We start from the raw sequence: 17979 nt of genomic DNA on the forward strand, positions 1-17979 counted from the left end.
CTATAGTCAGTCTTTTTAATTTTAGCCACTCTTAAGTGTGGTGGAATCTCATGATGACTGTCACTTACATTTCCCCAATGACTCATGTGGAGGAGGAGAAGGCAAGCCACGCACAGACTGGGAGAAAACATCTGCAAAACATATCCCTAGAAAAGGACATGTATTTAGAATATATAAAGAGCTCTTACAACCCAATAGTAAGAAGACAAGCAACACGTCATGTCTTACCAAGACACAGAAGATCAGGCCTGTGATGAGCACCAGGAGTCCCGCCAAGCAGATGAGGATGAGGGCCCAGAAGGGGAGGTCAGGGGAGACATGTGGTGGGGTGAGCCACGTCCTGTCATTGCCCCAGAGCTCTTGGTGACCCCACTGTGCCTCAACCCTCCTTGACAAGGGTTGGCCAATATTCTTCATCATCCAAGACCCTGTGCGCATGGTTCTCTTCGATGAGACACAGCATCAACATACTCGCCCCCTACCATGGGCTGGGGCTTCCTGCAGGTTTACCAGGCTTCTCAGTCAAGGCATCATCTCTGTTTGGAGAATACTCTGGAAGTGAATGAAATGGAGAATGCATGTGAGTGTGTTTCACTCTTTTTAATAAAACTTTTTAGACACAGAAAATTAAAGGGAACAGTCTCATAAACATCCATCATCTAGATTTAACAGTGTATATTCCATCTAAATAAAACAATATTGCATCAATGTATAAAGTATTAACACTTGCCACCCTTGATTCATCCCATGTTTTCAATGAAATATTAAAGTCAAGTAGACATCATGATGTTTCACCCAATTTTAGTTTCCATCTCTAAAAAGTGAGCACACTTTGCTACAAAATACAAGACCATTATCACAGAACAAAAGTGTAATAAATTAAACCAAATTCATACCTCTGGGAACAGAGGACTGAATTTGGGCTGGACTTTCGTATGACAGCCGGGGGCAGAATGGGTCATCACAGTTGGCAAGCCTATGGGATCTCTCTAAATTTGTAAAATCCAACTCAAAAGTGTTCTTCTGTGCCTAGAAACACATCATCCCCTTCTCCTTCATCTATTTGCTTAATATTCATTTTCTAGGATTAACCTACAATGTAATTTCCTGCAGGATGTCTTCCCTGATTTCCGCCTGCAAGCATGAGTTTGTTCACATCAAATAATTGATAAGTTTCAAATCTCTATTCTTGTTATTCCCAGCTACAAGATAAACTCCAGGAGGGTAGGACACACAACACCCAGTGGGCATGGGGGGAGGGGTGCATGTCCCACTACTTGTACCTCTACCCAGACAACCTCTTAGAGGTGTGCTGTCTAATATGGAGCAGCTACAAGTATCTTTTGAATTAAAATTAATTTTAGTTAAATAAAATAAAAATTCTAGTACCTCAGTAACAATAAAGACCAGTCACAATACCATCTTTCGAGTACTCAACAGCCACATGTGGCTGTGCACTGGAGAGCACAGATATAGAACATTCCATCACTGCAGAAAGTTCTAGCCCATTGGTGATCATCTAGAGCGGGAATTGGCAAACTATAGCCTGTGGATCAGAAACTACATCCACCCCCAAACCTGTGACTCTGCTTCACACACAGCTGGAGGCCCTCACTGACCATCTGGCCCAGTTGCTGTCAGTGCAGAGATAAGGAAACAAAAGTCCAGAGAGGGGAGGTGACTATCTTTAAGTCACAGAGCTGTCTAGGAGAAGGTTGAGGGCCTCCTATATTACACTGGTTTCCTTTTCTCTCTCTCAATGGTGGGTAAAGACTGGGGGACTATGCCACCTCCTGCCAGCCTGAGAAAGCTCAATGCTCTCTAAGCCCCAGGAATCCAGAGTCCCAGAAAGGCCTCACTTTCTTTCCCAATTACCAGGGAGCTGTATCATCCCCAAGGATACTCTTCCTGTCCAGGGTCAAGTTCTGCAGCTGGGTCCATTCTGGGTCAGCCACAGGAATTCCTCATAGATGGCATCTCTGTGCAGTCTCTGTGCCAAGTTGGCAAGGTACACAGGGAGTCTGCTCCAGTGTGGTTACTGTGGGGGACAGACCTGGTAGGGCACAAGGGATGAAAAAGTGTGTCTGGAATTCTACCCTGATTTTAGATTCCCTGCTTCAGGGTCCTGTAGAAGATAAGTTTCTGCAATAATGTAAACATTTGTCTGCAATACCATATACACACATTATTAGCCCCATGTTGTTATCAAGCACTTAAAATGTGGCTAGTGTGTGTGAGTGAGGAACAGAATTTCTCACATAATTTCATTTAAAGTAATTAATTTATAAATAAATAACCACAGGGAGAACATTTTTGAAACTTTGGAGTAAGGACTTCTGCAAATGCATAAAAACAATGAGAACACTGGTAAAAATGGTCAAAATCAAATTTTCAGAAGTCTAGAAATTAATCAACGGCATGTAAGAATCTGAGGATGGTTTAGTGAAGAAACATGGTGGAATCTTGATAAAGGGAGCCAAGTTTGTGGCACTATAACTTGCACTTTCCCATCCTGCTCTTACAATATCCTCCATAACTTTGAAAACTGTCATTCTCAGAACTATAGTGGCTGAGACATCCAGAAGCCCAGCAGCCATAATGGGTTTGGAGCTCTCAAAAGACCCATCCCCACCGAACTCTCACTAGCTGACCTGCCTGGCAGCTCCCCGAAAAAGCCCCATGTTCAGGGCTTGTAGTTACTTGACTCAGAGCTTGCCCAGGGAGGAAAGTCCGTCCCCAGGGCACTTGCTAAAAACAATCAGGGCTAATTGTTTTCTATTGTAGTTGCCTGAGGGAGTGATACCAGCTGAGGCAGGCAAGAGGTGAGCCAAATCTTAGAAGAAAAATTGGGAGAATGAGATGTCCACAGGGGCCTTTGAAAAGCTCCAGTGTATTTGTGGGCATCTAGAAGGACACAAGGGCCCAGGGCTGTGGCACGCCCGGGAAAGACTTGAGAACATCTTAATCTCTCACCGCTATTTGAAGGGTTGGCTTAATATCTGAAAACTTGATTATGTAATACATCATATTAATAGAATAAGGGCCAATACCACGTAATCTCAACCACATATACAGAAAAGAATTTGACAAAATACAATGCCCTTCATGTCTAAAAAAGTAAACACTCAACAAATTAGGAATAGAAGAAAACTTTATCAACATATAAACAGCATCAATGAAAAACCCACGTCTAACACCATTTTCAATTGTGAAAGACTGAAAATTTCCCCCTAAGACCAGGGACAAGAAAATGATTTCTTCCCTTATCTCGTATGTTAATCACAGGTACTAGAGGTTCTAATGAGGGCAATTAGGCAAGAAAAAGGAATAAAAGAAACTCAGATTGGAAGGGAAGAGGTAAAACTATTTGTTTTGCAGAGGAGAAGATATTGTATATAGAAAAACCTAAAAAATACACTCCTCCCAACACACAATATGTGAACCGTATAGCAATAGATGTATAAAAAATTTAAATTGCCCCATGTGCTTAGTGGCTCCACTACTGGACAACACAGTTAGACTGCTGATATTTGTTGAAAGTTTCCAGAAGAGGAAGAGGAGGAGGATGCTGGAGGTTGGTGGCCCCAAATGTTAATGCTTTTCTCATCTTCTGAAAACCTAAGGAAGGAGATGGTAGGATTAGCTGACAGGGATGTGGGGCAGAATGGGCACCATGTCAGTGACATTCAGATCAAGGATGTGTCACTTGAGCTCAGAGTCATCAGCCACCAGCTCAGCCAATGCTTCCAATCTCCTCAACATACATCAAGTCGGTGACCAGGCAGGAGTGGAATATATCTCACATCTGGCTGCCCTTGTAGAGCTTGGTGACCTAGAACAAACGCGAGGGAGAGTGGGTGAGATGGAGGTCTCCTGGGGATGCAGGGGGCCACTGGAGCCAGTGAAAGATCACAGACTTTGGGGCAAGGGAGACCTGACTTCAAATCCTGGCTCTGCCCCTAACTCACTGTGTCACCCTAGGCACAATACTCCCCTATCTGAGCTTCAGTTTACCCAAGTGAGAAATGGGCAAGACAGCTAGGACATCACCTCTGGACACTGAGAGAACCCAGACATGCAGGGAAAATGAAGGTTTGAAACAATCACGTAACAGATGTAAGTCAGGCAGAGGAATGACGCTGCCCTCAGGGCAAGGAGGACGGGAGAGGGGAGACCCCCACATGTTCCGGGGTGTCTCTCGGCAGGGCGGTGTACTCCGAGGATGTGGGCTCCAGGTTGCTGAGGTTCCCAACGATGATGCGGAAGTGTAGTAGGTGCTCTCTGTGGATGGATAAACTCTGGGCTGCAGAGCATGGAGCCACTGAGAGGAAGAGCAGACAGGTGGAGACTCTCCATTCCCAGCACAGAGGCATGGTGGCCCACGGGATCAGGGTGCTGGTGCAGACGGTGTCACCCTGGTGGCTGCCCCATCCTTCTCAGGCCTGGGGAGAGAGGGATGTGGGGACTCTAGTGAGAGGTCCTGAAACCTCTGGGGGTGGGGGCCAGAACTGGAAGGAGGAAATGGGAGGACAGTGGGGAGACAAAGACGGGTGGTCACAAAAGTGGTCATTAAGGGCAGATGCTCAGGGGAGGGTCTCACCTGAGGGAGACCAGTCTGCAACTCGAGTAGAAGGGACCCAGGCTGCTCCTCTTGAACTAGGAGCCAGCGGGGGAGGAAGGAGGAGGAGGATGAGCAGGAGGGACAAGAGTTAGGGGAGGGGCTCGGTGGGATTTAACCCACCAGGAGCTGCTGGGACCAGGGTCTCACCAGGCTCTGCAGGACCCTCACAGTGGAGTTGAATGAGGCTGAGCCATTGCTCCTGTCTGATGAATACCAGAGAGTGGAGATGGGGAAGGTGACTGTGAGGGTCTTCAGGTTGTGCCCCAAAGCTGCAAGACGAGAGGGAGTGCGATGGCCATCACTGAGTGCTGGCCTGAGACCAGAGCAGAGTCCTGCACTAATTATCATCTGTCGTCTTCTCTCACAGTGGCACCACCACCCACCCGTGTGGTCACCCAATTCAGAACCAGCATATCTGCTCAGCTCCTCTTCCCTCCCAGTAACACCCATTCACCTTGCACACTGGTCCTCACATACACTCCATCCCTCTCCCAGCTCAGGTCTTAACTTCCTTCACCCAGACAAACACCCCAGCAGGCTCACTGGATGCTCTGTCTAAAGGATGTTCTACATGGACTACAAGAAGAATCTTTCTGAAATGAATACCTCACTAGAGCCACCACTGCTCTAGTACCACCCATGGCTCCCTATGGCCTTCAGTGATTAGTTCAACCTTCTTGACCTGGCACTCAAGGCTCTACTCAATCTGGCTCCTGCTGACCTTTCAGTATCATTTTATCCATCTACTGCACTTTAAACTTCATGCTTTGCGCAAACCAAATTCGTTTCAATTCTCCCCTTACAGCATGTTGATTCTGGCTGGAGCCTTTGCTCATGAAATCCACTCTGCCAGGAAAACCCTTCATCCTCTATTTGCCAGGATCCCCCCTATTCATTCTTAAAGACTCCATTCTGGTGAAACTTTCTCTAGCAAGCTCTTCCCCTCCAAATTATGCCAGGTACCTCTCGCTGAAACATCCCACATTGTATTATAATGGTGTGTTAATTTCACAAGACTAGGGGCTCTCTGAGGTCTGGCCTTAGACTGAATCGTTGATATAATCTTTGTGATCAGCATGATTGCCCTAAAACCAGAATGTCACACCCTGGCTTCCCAGCTCCTGGATCACAACTGGCTGGTGGAGGATTGGGGCCGGAGAACTTCTCCTGGGAAGGACAAGGGGCCCCCGATACCTGTGGTGGCTTCTGGTAGCACAGGTGTTGATCAAGTATGCAGGGACGTGGTGGCTGGCTCGGGAGTTGTGGCGAGGGCTGTCTTCAGGGAGGGATAGAGTGGGAGGAGACCCCAAGCTCACCAGGGCTCCAGCAGTGGCTGTCCCAGGACCACCATTCACAGATGAAGCATAAATGAGAGTGAGGGGATGGGTGACTGTGTGAGTAGAGGGATGAGCAAGCCTGTGGATGAGAGGAGCCCAAGAGAGAGAGATAGGTGAACAAGAGAGACTGAACTCGGAGGAGAGACAGATGGATGGGCAGAAAACTGGACAGACGGATGGGATACCTGGAAAAGGAGGACAAAGGGCGGCGCTTTAGCAGAATTAAAGTGAAAATCACGTGGGGTCTGAGTGTGTGGAGAACATGTCTCTGTCAAAGGCTTTCTCACACTGGGATGGGACTCTCCACCAGAACCCGGGAGGGAGAGAAGGGATGAATTAGGGCCCTTCCAGGTCCTTCCCTCACCAAGGACAGCAGGTGTAGGAGAACATGTGCTCCCCATCTCCAAATGCGGACGGGACCCAGGAGATCAGGTCCAGGAATACTCACTGTTGGTAGTCAGGGCCACGGCTCCATAGGTGTAACCTGTGGAGAGAAGGCAAGAGGAACTGAGCAAGAGTTGGGGTGAACATAAAGGATTAAGGAGAGGGAGGATGCAGGGACCTTTGTGGGAAAAGCAGATGGGAAAGCAGAGGGGAAGAGGGGAGGGGTGTTGAGGGGGGAGGCAACGAGATGGAAGGTGGCTGGACCCAGTGATCACACAGTGATGAGAAGTCTGAACCCAGACCGGGTGGATAGAGAGATGGATCATAGCTCACTTTAGAGCAAAGGAGGCAAAACAGAACTCCGACTGGGAGAGACAGCGTGGCTGTAGCACAGGCCCTCACCACTGACATAGAGGCTGTCCCTCTCCAGGGTGAAGGAGCCCAGGTGGGAGAAGCCCTGGGTCTCATGGCTCAACTCCCAGTAGAGTCACTCTCTGTCCAGCCCTGCACGTGCACGGGTCAGAGTGGAAGGTGCAGATGATGTCCACCCCAGTGGCTGCCCTACCCTTCTCAAGCCTGGGGGAGTAAGAACATGGGGATGTGGAATACTGAGCAGGGATCCTTGTGGGTGTGGAAGGCGAGAGAGGGGAAAGGAGGAGGCTGAGGGAGATGCTGAAGGGGCTGCTCTGATGCCTGCAGGGGCTCTCCTAGGTGTCACCCATGTGAGACAACCCCCTCACAAGTAATGCCTGACATCCTTTAGGATGTGGAGGGGGGCATGTGAGTGGCAAAGAGGGGTGAACACACAGACCTGTGCGAGGGGACACCTGCAAGTCTGCACGGACAGCAGCGAGGAGCACAGTCAGTGCCCTGTGCCATCTGACACATGCAGGCAAGAAAGTACCGTTACATTCTCTCGGTTCTACACTCCACGGTCTTTTCTTTCTACTTAGTTCTTGCTCCACAGCCATCAGCCAGGCGTAGGGAACAATCATCTTATTCCTAATTTTATTCCCAGCTCCTCCCATCTTGCCTCTTAAGTCTTCATTCTTAACCATGAAGTCCATTTTAACCCCCGTGCTTATACCAAACACTGATTGCATCATCCTTCTACTCGCATTTCTCCAGAGTCTTCCCACTGGTCTTAGAACAGAGTCCCAAGTCACTCCTGACCTTGTCCAGCCTGTCCCCCACACTGGTCTGGCTCACACCTCTCCCCCTGTGTTGATTCGGCTCAGCCATCCCTCTTCTCAGTTCATGGACACACCGGGCTCTCTGCTTCAGGGGTGTCCTCATGCGGATCCCTCTGCCTGAAACACTTTCTTGAACAAACTCCCACACCCTCACTCCAGTCTAACCCTCCAACTAGCTAAATCCAGTTCCAACTCTAGCTCTCAAGCTAAATATCAGTCCTTCTCAAGAGGGCTTCCTTACCCCCTTAGGTTGAGTCCCCTTGTCCCAAACTCCCACATCACTCCCATCATTAACTGTCTAAAATCCAAATAACCAAATACAATATAAATTCCATGGATGTGGGACAAGGTCTCTCTGGTTCTCCAGGTCCCCATGCATGTGGCCCAGGGCCTGGCTCATGAGATCAGGAACCATCCCGGTTTGTCTAGGACTGCCCTGGTTTGAACACTAAACATCCTGTGTCCTGGAAAAACCCTCTGTCCCGAATAAATGAGGATGTTTGGTCACCATAAATTATACACTCAGAGACTATCTATTGCATGACAAGCACACATTCCCCTCAAGAACATCACAGGAAAGCTAGAATGAAAAAGGCACACACACACAAAATTAGTAGAAGCCAACAACTAAATACAAAATTACTTAACAAGATACTCTGCAACGTGAATCACTAGACCGTTATTTCAGAAAAGTTTCAAGAAACAAAGTTAATTCCCTTTAGAAGGAAAGGTGGTGTGGACAGTCTTTTTGGAGACTATTGCCCTTCCCTTCAATCTACAGTGTTGCTTAGTATTCCTCCAAATGATTTGAAATGTCATAAAGAAAAAAATGCTCTAAATGAATCTGGCTACTGGCAAATTCAATTTTAAATTTGTTATTAATACAAGGAAGTTCCAATCATCTTTTTTCCTGAATGCTCCTCTATTTCAAATTTTTGTGGAGGATTGATAGGACTTTAGAAGTCAAATTGAATGGTTCTAAGAAATGTTGCTGAGTATCCCTGCTAATATTTCATGGGATGTCTTCTAATACTACATACACACGCAAAACATTTTTGTATTTATTATATATAAATCCTGACTTTTGAGTATTATGCAATGCAAGTAAATCTATATTTTCTACTATAATCCACATTTGCAGTTCTTTACGTTTCTTTCATATGTTCTTATTTGCATATAACTGTACTTACTGAAATATTTACCACCCAGAACCACACACAGTTTACCATCTTTCCCTTGAATATAATTCATCAAACATCAATAATTTTTCTCAAGATACCCTCACTCTCAGTGAGTCCATGTGGTGACAACCCGAGCCCAAGAAACCCCACTGGCAGGTCTTCTGCACAGCAGAGGCTGCCGGAACCTGTTGGTACCAGGTCCACAGGGTACTCACCTGGTCACACAGAAATCCATGGATCAGTGAGGACAGGTGGACCCTGAGCCCGGTTTCACCTCAAAGTTGAGCTCCACAGATGCTTTTCGTGTCTGAGGGGAGAAAAAAAAGCGCAAACAAGCTTTTGAGGCCTTTTATAGGGTGTTGGATGGAAAGGCCACACCATTCACTCTTCTTTTTTTGTATTTACTGATTTAACTGTAACTGTTGGTTGTGACAGGATTTTCCCAATTCCTATCCAGCCACCTGCTCCCCGAGATGGAAGAAAGCAGCTTCGTGCTGTGTACACTTGAGTCACTCAACTCGGCTGGACAGAGACGTTTTGGTGACTCTGGACTCTTTAAACAAGCTTGTCATTTAGGGACCCTGTAAGTGACTCGCTGACTTGTCAACAATTTCCACACTTCATTCAGGGCTCGGGGGATTTTCAGGCCCTGAAGCAGGTTTCCCAACCTCCGCACCACTGACATCTGGGGCCTGGCAATTCTGTGTCGGGCTGTCCTGGGCCCTGGAGGATGCTGAGAAGCATTCCTGCCTCCCCCTCTAGATGCCAGGAGCGTCCCCATTTGTAACAACCAAACACCGCCTGCAGATGTGGATAAGCCCCCTGGGGACAAAATCACACGGAGGACGGTGTTGGGGACTCTGAGGAGGGGACGGCGGCGCCCAGAGCCTGGAGGAACAGCAGCCTTGGGGGCCCTGAGCCAACAGCCTGGGGGAAATGGAGCTGCGGAGGGACGGAGAGACGTCGGGCACTGACGGGGCTGCCCGCGGCCCAGGCGCATCCCTGGACCCCTACCCGAGCCGGGACCGCCCGCTGCTCACCAAGCCCCACCCCTGAGAGCAAACGTCCAGGAGATTCCGATCTGCACCAAGAAGATGGAACACACCGCGAAGCCCCCGGCTCCATCCATGGCTGCCGCCCGTGCTTCCACTTCCTGTCTTGGGCGGGCGTTCGGGGAGGACGGAAGTTCAGGGAGGACGGACGTTTGGGGGCTCCGGGTCGAGGCGGCGTGCAGGTCGGTGCGGGGCCATGCACCCCAGCCTTGAGGGAGGTGTCTAGTTTCTAGAGTGAGTGCTAGGGCGGGCAGCGGGCTGGGTCAGCAACAGTGACAGGACCAGGTCTAGGGGCAGGGCTGTGGGGGGGGACAAGGGTGTGGGCGGGGACCACGCTGTGGGTGGAGCCAGGCCCGAATGTTGTGGGCCGAGACGAGTTCCAGGGACGTGAAGAGGCAGAGGTGGGGCTGGAATAAGTCAGGTGGACTTGACAGGGGGAGGAAATGAGCTCCAGGGGCAGGACTGGAGGCGCAGCTTTCCCTGGACCCCTAGACTGTACAGGTAGCTGGATGTTGAACAGCTTTTCTTCATTCCTTTCCCCACCTTTACACAGACACATAGAATGATGTGCCAGATGGGGAACAGGTGTCAGAGCATGGCTGACTTCTGGGAAGCATCAGTCATTGTGGGGTGGTCATAAAGAGAAGCCTGGAACTTGCTCAGGAAGTTTAGACAGGCAAGAGCAGGACAGTGTAGGGTGGTGGATCCCAAGGACAAATGGTCTCTTAAAATGACATTGGAGTCCGCAATGTCACGTGCTACTGCAGAGCATGTCAGAAAAATCATGAAAATTCCCCAGTGGATTAGTAAGAGACATGGCTTGTGAGGTTAGCAAGAGAAGCATCCACAGAATGGGGATGGGATTGGGTGGGCACCCTGGAAACAGAGGCATTGGGATATATGTGAACTTTTCACAATGGATCCCTGGCAAGAGGAGGAGAGGAGGGGCGTGGAGGGTGAGGACTCTTAGGAACGCTGGCTGAGAGATTAGTTTGTAGATGGTAGAGATTTGTGCGTATTTGAAACTTGAGGGATGATTCCAGTAGGGAAGTTATGGAAAGCACAACAAATAGTGAGGGCATAATGTCATTAAAATGGAAGTATAAGATAAAAATCAGAGTGGTTTCAGCCAAAAAATCAATTTCTTTGGATATAACAACAGAAAAGTTGTGATAAATGAATTCCTTATGAGGAATATATGTAGATCTGATGACTAGAGAGTGAAATAGTTCCTGTCTGGTGGTTAACAATTTATCTGTGAAATATGGAGGAGGTCGGAATATAGAGATTTATGGAACTCAAGAAATGGAAAAAATGAGCAGAGCATTCAGGAAGCATTAGAGAAATGCATATAGGTCCATTGGTTGCTGTGATTCTCTGTTGGGATCCACAGGCTCCTGGCGCATTCTCTGTTCAGTGCAAGTGTCAACATGGCATGGCAGGTATTTGAAATCATCTGAAGTGTGCAGGGTGGATATGGTGGCAATAAAATATCTGGGAGTATGGTCAGTGAATGATTGAAATGATGGGCTGTGAATCTGAGATTACTAGAAAGGATTAGGAGAAGAAAAGAAAGGTTTGTGAAGATATTCCTACTGGAGTAATCTAGTTTATTGAAGAATGGTTATTTAGAGTGGATTTCTTTGTGTACAAACTGGAAATGTGGAAATTTGTGGTGGGAATATGGTGTTTGTGAATTACTGACTGGGGAGCAGGAGAATTTTGGGTGAAGATAGGATCGGGGTGTGGAAGTGAATGACTAAGGATAGAGTAGTGAATAATTTCATTAGAGATGAGGCAGTGAAAGGAGCTCTGGAGTACTTGGAACTCTGTGTCCCAATAACAGTGGGCTGTGGGGCACCAGCATGTGTGTATTTGACCATGACAGAGAGCGGAAGAGAGGAACGTCCTGAAGCAAGATGGCGGAGGGAAGTTGGTCTGGATTTGACACTGGATAATGACCTTGAGCTTTCTGTCCTTGTCTCACTTCAGCTTGATGATGTCACTGAATCCTGTTCTCCGTGTGGTCCCTGTACCAGCAGATCAACATCACCTCTTAGAATTGAAAATTCTCTATTCCTTCCCCAGACCTACTTGGGTTGAGTTCCAGCAATCTGAGTTTTAAAAACCCTCCAATGATAGTGATGCACAGTGTGATTTGAGACACATGTCTCCAGGGAGAGAAGGAGGGCGGAATATCCACGTGAGCAGAGAACGTTCTCCATGGATGGTAGTCTTCATCCTCCATTTTGTTCAAATTTCACATTTTATTTTGTTTTGAAAGAGAAAGCTCCAAAAATATTCCCCGACTTCATAGTGGAAACAGTAAGATCATGAAACTAAAACCATTCAGAAAACTAAATATCTATGCACCCTGAAGCCTAAGCAGCTGCATATTCCAGAGGCCAGTTACTGGAATAACTTCCCATCCTGGTGGTGAGGTCAGGTGCAGTCAGTGGGAGGAGACCCTGGAGAAGCCGCAGCAAGGCTGTGGATACAGTAGACTGCAGGGACTCCAGGCCTGCAGCAGTAAAGGAGAACTCTTAAGTTCTTTGGAGTCGCAAATACCTTCGAAACAGTCACACAGCCTGGTCCATGTGAATCCCTGGACCATGCAGGGGCTGATGGATCTGCACACCAGCTCTGAGCCCACCCTGGCTCGCTGTCCATATTGGGCAGAGATGAGTCCAGGAATGGGTCTGAGTCGCTCACAGACCCTCTGCAGGCAACAGGTATCTTCTAGAGATATCAGGAGACAGACACAGAAAGTGAAGAAAAGCATGGGAGAGACTGACTGTGGTCTCGAGGACAGACGAGATTGCTGGGGAGGCAGAGAGAGCAAGGAGCCAAGAAGGGCATCCTGAAAACAGTGAGGAAAGCAACATCGGTGCTGAAGAAAAGCTGAGTGGCGCCGTTGAGAATTTCCCCATGAGACAGGCTTGACTCTCACAGCATCTCTTTGTAACGTCCATCATGATCTTGACCTTTCATGGTAAACCTCAATTTTACTTTACGATGAGTTTTCTCCTTTTTATATTAAAATTGATAGGATAATTGAAGCTGAGGAATTAGTGTTTTGAACTTACATTTGTTTTTTCTAGACCTTACACTCAATGAAGTGATGATACCTACTAGAATGAGATTTGTCTTTGAATGTATATTAAAGCCGATTCCATAAATTTTTATTATGATTTTGCATCTAATTTTTTTTTTTCGCTGAGAAAGATTTACCCTGAGCTAACATTTGTTGCCAATATTCCTCTACTTTTTGTGTGGGTCACCATCACGGCATGGCTGCTAATGAATATTGTAGGTCCGTGCCTAGTAACTGAAGCTGGGCCACCAAAGCAGAACATGCCAAACTTAACCACTTGGCCAGGGGCCAGTACGATGATTTTGCATCTAATTATAACTTAAAATCCATCAGTCTTTCCCTTCATTGTCACATGGTAATTCAGACATATGTGATTTCTATATCATGAATTAAGTATCTCTTATCTGTTACCTGGCAAACTTGTGTAGCTTTGATTTTGGAATCTCAAGAATGAGCATACCCCCTGTGGACATTATTTTCCACTTAGAGAACCTTGGCAACAGGCTCATTGCCTTCCTTCCCACACTAGATCCAGAGTCGTGGAAATGTGTTTTCCTTGCACACAGCACAGAGCACATAGGAATTACTCAACAAACATGTGATAAGTGAATAATTGGTGGCATCATCAGGTCATTCACAGAAGCCAGACTGAGAGAGAGCTTCCTTAGGTCAGAAGGAGAACCATTCCTTTATATTTGTGATATTTTAATTTGTAACATTATAATGTGGACACCAAGTATAATGTTTTTATCAAACTTGTGTTCTGAAGGTTTTCAAAAATCTCTAAAACTCAGAGTACAGAAAAATAAATCTCTGTGACCCTGTTACTTGCTTCAAACATTGTCAACTCGTATACCATCTGACTTTGTTTATCCTCACACCAAGACCCCAAGAATTAACCAGAGGACATGGCTGAGAGCACATCATTTCAGCTGTAAATATTTGAGTTTCTCTTACAGATGAGGGATTTTTGGAACACAAACACAATAACGTTATCACACACAAAAATAAAAATATCATTCGTATAATCAACTATCTAGTCAGTATCCAAAGTCTCCAAGTTTTGTCAAGGTTATTTCCTGGTTTGACATTTTTTTGAGTCAGGATCTTAATGAAACCCTTCTTTTGCAATTGGTTGATCTGTTTTTGAAGTCGCCTCAGGAGCTAGGTCCTGCCTGCCTTTAGTCCATTTGTTAATGAGCTTCCTTGGGCCTTGTCCTCTCCACGTGCAAGTGTTGATCTTTTTACATTGTTTTCCCCACTTAGAGCTGATGTTATTCCAGAGATTGAGCTAGAAAACTACAAGTTCCTAAAATTTCTTCAAAAGAAATCTCAACTAGAGAAGCAGAAAACGTTCCCTGTTCCTCAAGAATGTAGAAAGGCAGCCCCTGCCTGTGGCACGACATGGTCCTAGGTAGTGCTGTTTTAAAGACACCCACATTTCAGTGGTTGTTGCTCTGCCTGTGAAAGTACCTTCAACCTTAAAATCCCAAGAGAACAGGCGGGGGGCCATGTCTGCTCCTGGAGGAGCTGAATGATACTGAAATGAACTGGTCTTCGGAATTAGGGGGACTTGGATGTGTTCCCACTAGCCAGCGAAGGGGTGGACCTTCTCCCTTCACCCACATTCAATAAGCTGATGACCCAGAAGAGTTCGTGATTCAAGGAGAACTGTGAGATTCAGTGTCTCACTTACATGCCTACAGAAAGCGAGAGAACCACACCACAGCTCCCAGACTGTAAAGAGAACAGGACTTTAATATAATATTCAAATATGGCATTTATTGTTTACAACAAATAACTACTGTCCCTCCACAATGTGTGAATAGGTGCTGGGGTAGAGACATCAGGGAGCTGGGCTGAAGTCGTCCCCTCTCTCTTGGGTTTAAGGGGACCTCAGAGATCAGCTTACAATGTTCCCCTTCCCGTCAGAAGGGAGGAGGTGGCCCAGTGCATCCCAAGCATCCCAGCTGTGTCCCCACTGCTGAGGATGGGGCTGTGATAGGCCACTGGTACGGGGCTCAGTGTTTGGGCTTGGGGACTGAGTAGAAGAGTCGGGTTATACTGGGGGGCCTCCCTCAGAATCATGGCCCCCCACACTGTCCCCACTGCACTGAGTGCTGCAGGCTCTGTGCTCAGTGCTGTCATCCACCAGTACCCCATTTATCCCTGCCACGCAAGAGATCATTTAGTATCACCTATTTCACAGAGGAGGAAACGGAGTCTCAGGAAGCTGAAGAGAGTCACCCCAGTCACAGGACTGCTCAGTTGTGGAGCTGGGATCCCAGTGCCAGTTGTCTGACTCCCCAAGGGCACTTTTAGCCCGAAGTTTTACTGAACCAATAGGAGTCAGTCACCACAGCCCAGACACTCACTCACCACTGACTTTGATGATGGCGGGTTCTTCTTATCCTTGAGTATTCTGCTGGCCAACTAGGTCTGGGAATCCAGCTGGCAGGACAGGCTGTAGCTCCAGGACAGAGAGGCACCTGTGAGCCTAACAGGATCCACACTTCAGGTGTCCCTCCACTGCCTGCCCAGCAGCTGGAGTCTGGGTGTCCCAGAAGTTGCCATGCAATAAGACTTGGGGCTGAGTGGGGGGCCACGGAGACAGGCTCTGTGGACTGGCCAACAGGGAGCGTCCATCCCTGCCCTCACCCAACTCCTGCCCGGCCTCACTTATCATTCTCGTTGAGCAGTTCCATGTCCTGGAACCAGGCCCCAAATCACTCCTCGGGCTCTAGGTTGTAATTTTTTGTGGCCACCTGGAGCAGCAGGAGCTCCCTCATGACTGGGTATTCTTGGGACTAGAGGGAAAGAGAGGCTGCAGATAGGGCCTGAGTGGGGGATGCTGCATGGACCTTGTGGGTGGTGAGGAGTGGGGCAGGGGAACAGTCCTTTAAACTGTCCTTCCCTTCAGTTCCATCCAGGCTCTACCTGTTCGCATAATGGGAATAAGCAGCGCCTCCTCCAGGATTTTCTCCTTGATGCCATCCTCCCCTCAACCCACCTGCCAACTGGATGGGTCTCCCACTTCTCTGTTATCAAACTCTTCCACTCAATGTAAGATACAGTGGGCGGAGCCAGGGACTGTTCTGCCCAGAGGGTCTCTGATTTGCTCCTTCTTCCCCTTCCTGCAGGGGGTGTGGCAGCTGTTCACTTCAGTCCTCTTCTCAGGTTGATCTCATTCCCCTGGAAGGCAGACAGCAAGAGTCAATCAGACAGAGCCCCCTAGCCTGACTAGACCCCTATGCCCACCCCTTCTCAAGTTGCACTACTGTCAGGTCCCCAGAGGGGACCGGGCATGCAGAGAAAACAGGACTTGGACCTAGGCCTGGCTCTGGGTTCCAGAGAAAGAGGCCATGGGGGAGAGCCTAAGGTACCTGGCAGCACAACCCTCTCTGATGACAGACTTGGAGGCTGAGGCCTCAGGCAGAGGGGACTGCTCAGCCACTTATGTGTTGCCTGACTTGGAGGGGCCCGAATCCTCTCTCCCTCTACGGGCAGCATGGGAGGGATAGGCTGAGTCCAGCTCAGATAAAACCTCACGCAGCTGTGCCGTCAGGCAGCTCTGAGCTTCCCCAGCCTGGGGAACCGGAATGGGTGTCTCAGGTGGAACCTCTGTTCACTCATCCATAAGATGTGCCTGATGGCCCAACTCCGAGGGGCGGCTGCAAGGCTCTCATGAGACATGTGCCAAGTGCTGAGAGTTCAGAGCTCAGTTCAGGGGCTCCCGCAGCCCAAGGCTCAGGATCCTGTTCCTCCCTGCCTGGTTCTCAGGTTCACCCACCTTGAGATTATCACCCATCAGCAGGTGCAGCATCAACAGGTGACCAAGGAAAGTGCCAATATAGGGGATGACACTCTGTGACATCAGAGTGTGGGTGGGATGAGCCCTAGCTCTCAAGTTGGTGCCCTGCAGACCCTCCCTGAAAAGTCCTCACCCTCAGCCTCCTGGCCTACACCAGGGTTCCCACGAGGAGCAGCCTAGGACGCTTAGCAGCCTCCCCTCAATTCCTCCTCCCTGCACACCCCAAGAACACCACATTCCTGCTCCTCACCTCCCAGGGCCGGCTTCTGGCAAATCACAGGGTATGTGGTCTCTGGCCCTCCCCACAACAACCCAACCTGCACCAGACCTTCCAGACCCTCCTCCTGGTAACTTCTACTGGGGGATTCAGGCACTGTGGCACCAAGAGGAAGGGCCGTCCTCTCTTGATTTGAGGCCTGCATCTGGGAAGGAAGAGCCCCTCCCCCACAGGAACACTCACCTGCTGCTGCTGCTGCTTCTCTTGCACTCTCTGGGGGCTGATCTGAGGGGGGGCAAACGTGGAGGGCCCCTCCTGCCAGGGTCGAGGACAGTGTCAGTAAGGCCATAGTCCCCTCACCATATTTCTCTCCAGCACCACTGGCCTCTGACCCTGGACATCTGACTCCATGCAACTGGTACCAATAGCACTCCATCCTCCAAGATGTTGTGATTCTAGAAGAAGCCCAGCTCCAACTCTCACTCTGGGTGTGAGCTTGGGCTTTGGGTCAGGCCTCCCCGAGCCTGTTTCCTCATGTGGAATATGTGAGAACTCCAGCTACCTCACAGGTTCTCCTGAGGACTCAGTGTCACATGACATTGTTCTCACCCTCACCCTTCCAGGTGGAGCAGGCAGAAAGCTCCCACATTCCTTTCCTCCCTCTTACCTCATCATCACCCTGTGTGGCCTGCAACTGAGGCTCACCTGGGGGAGGACTGACCTCCAAGTTCACTTTCAGCTTTCAGGATTCAGTTTGGACTGAGAGTCTGAGTTTCATTCTGTCTGTTGGCCTGGGCAATCTCGTGATTCTCTCCTTTATAGTCGTCCACATTGGGCAGCCCGAAAACACTGGTATTTGATTCCTCAGTTACAGAGATTCGACAGAGTGAGAGAGAGAGAGATGGAACATGAAAGAGGGAGTAAGAGGATGTGAGAGAATTTTTTAGTTAAAATTTAGACAAGACATCCCATCACTTTGGCTGTTATTATGTTAAGAAGCCAGTTACTAACTACTTAGTGGTTCCACTGGGATGCCTATAACATGGGTGGGGCTTACTGGGTACCACTGTGGAGATTGCCCACCTCATA

The 17979-nt window shown here is 48.5% G+C and overlaps 1 long non-coding RNA gene across 1 annotated transcript in view; it reads right to left on the reverse strand.

Moving 5' to 3' along the window:
• Positions 1 to 2019: 2019 nt before the first annotated feature.
• Positions 2020 to 17979, reverse strand: part of LOC131401763 (uncharacterized) — a 79340-nt gene continuing 63380 nt past the window's right edge. Inside the window, exon 3 of the long non-coding RNA XR_009217942.1 lies at positions 2020 to 2053. This is a non-coding gene — a long non-coding RNA (uncharacterized LOC131401763). The remainder of the gene's footprint in view (positions 2054 to 17979) is intronic.

This window comes from Diceros bicornis (assembly GCF_020826845.1).
Source record: "Diceros bicornis minor isolate mBicDic1 chromosome 13 unlocalized genomic scaffold, mDicBic1.mat.cur SUPER_13_unloc_1, whole genome shotgun sequence".
In the NCBI taxonomy this organism is placed as follows: domain Eukaryota; kingdom Metazoa; phylum Chordata; class Mammalia; order Perissodactyla; family Rhinocerotidae; genus Diceros; species Diceros bicornis.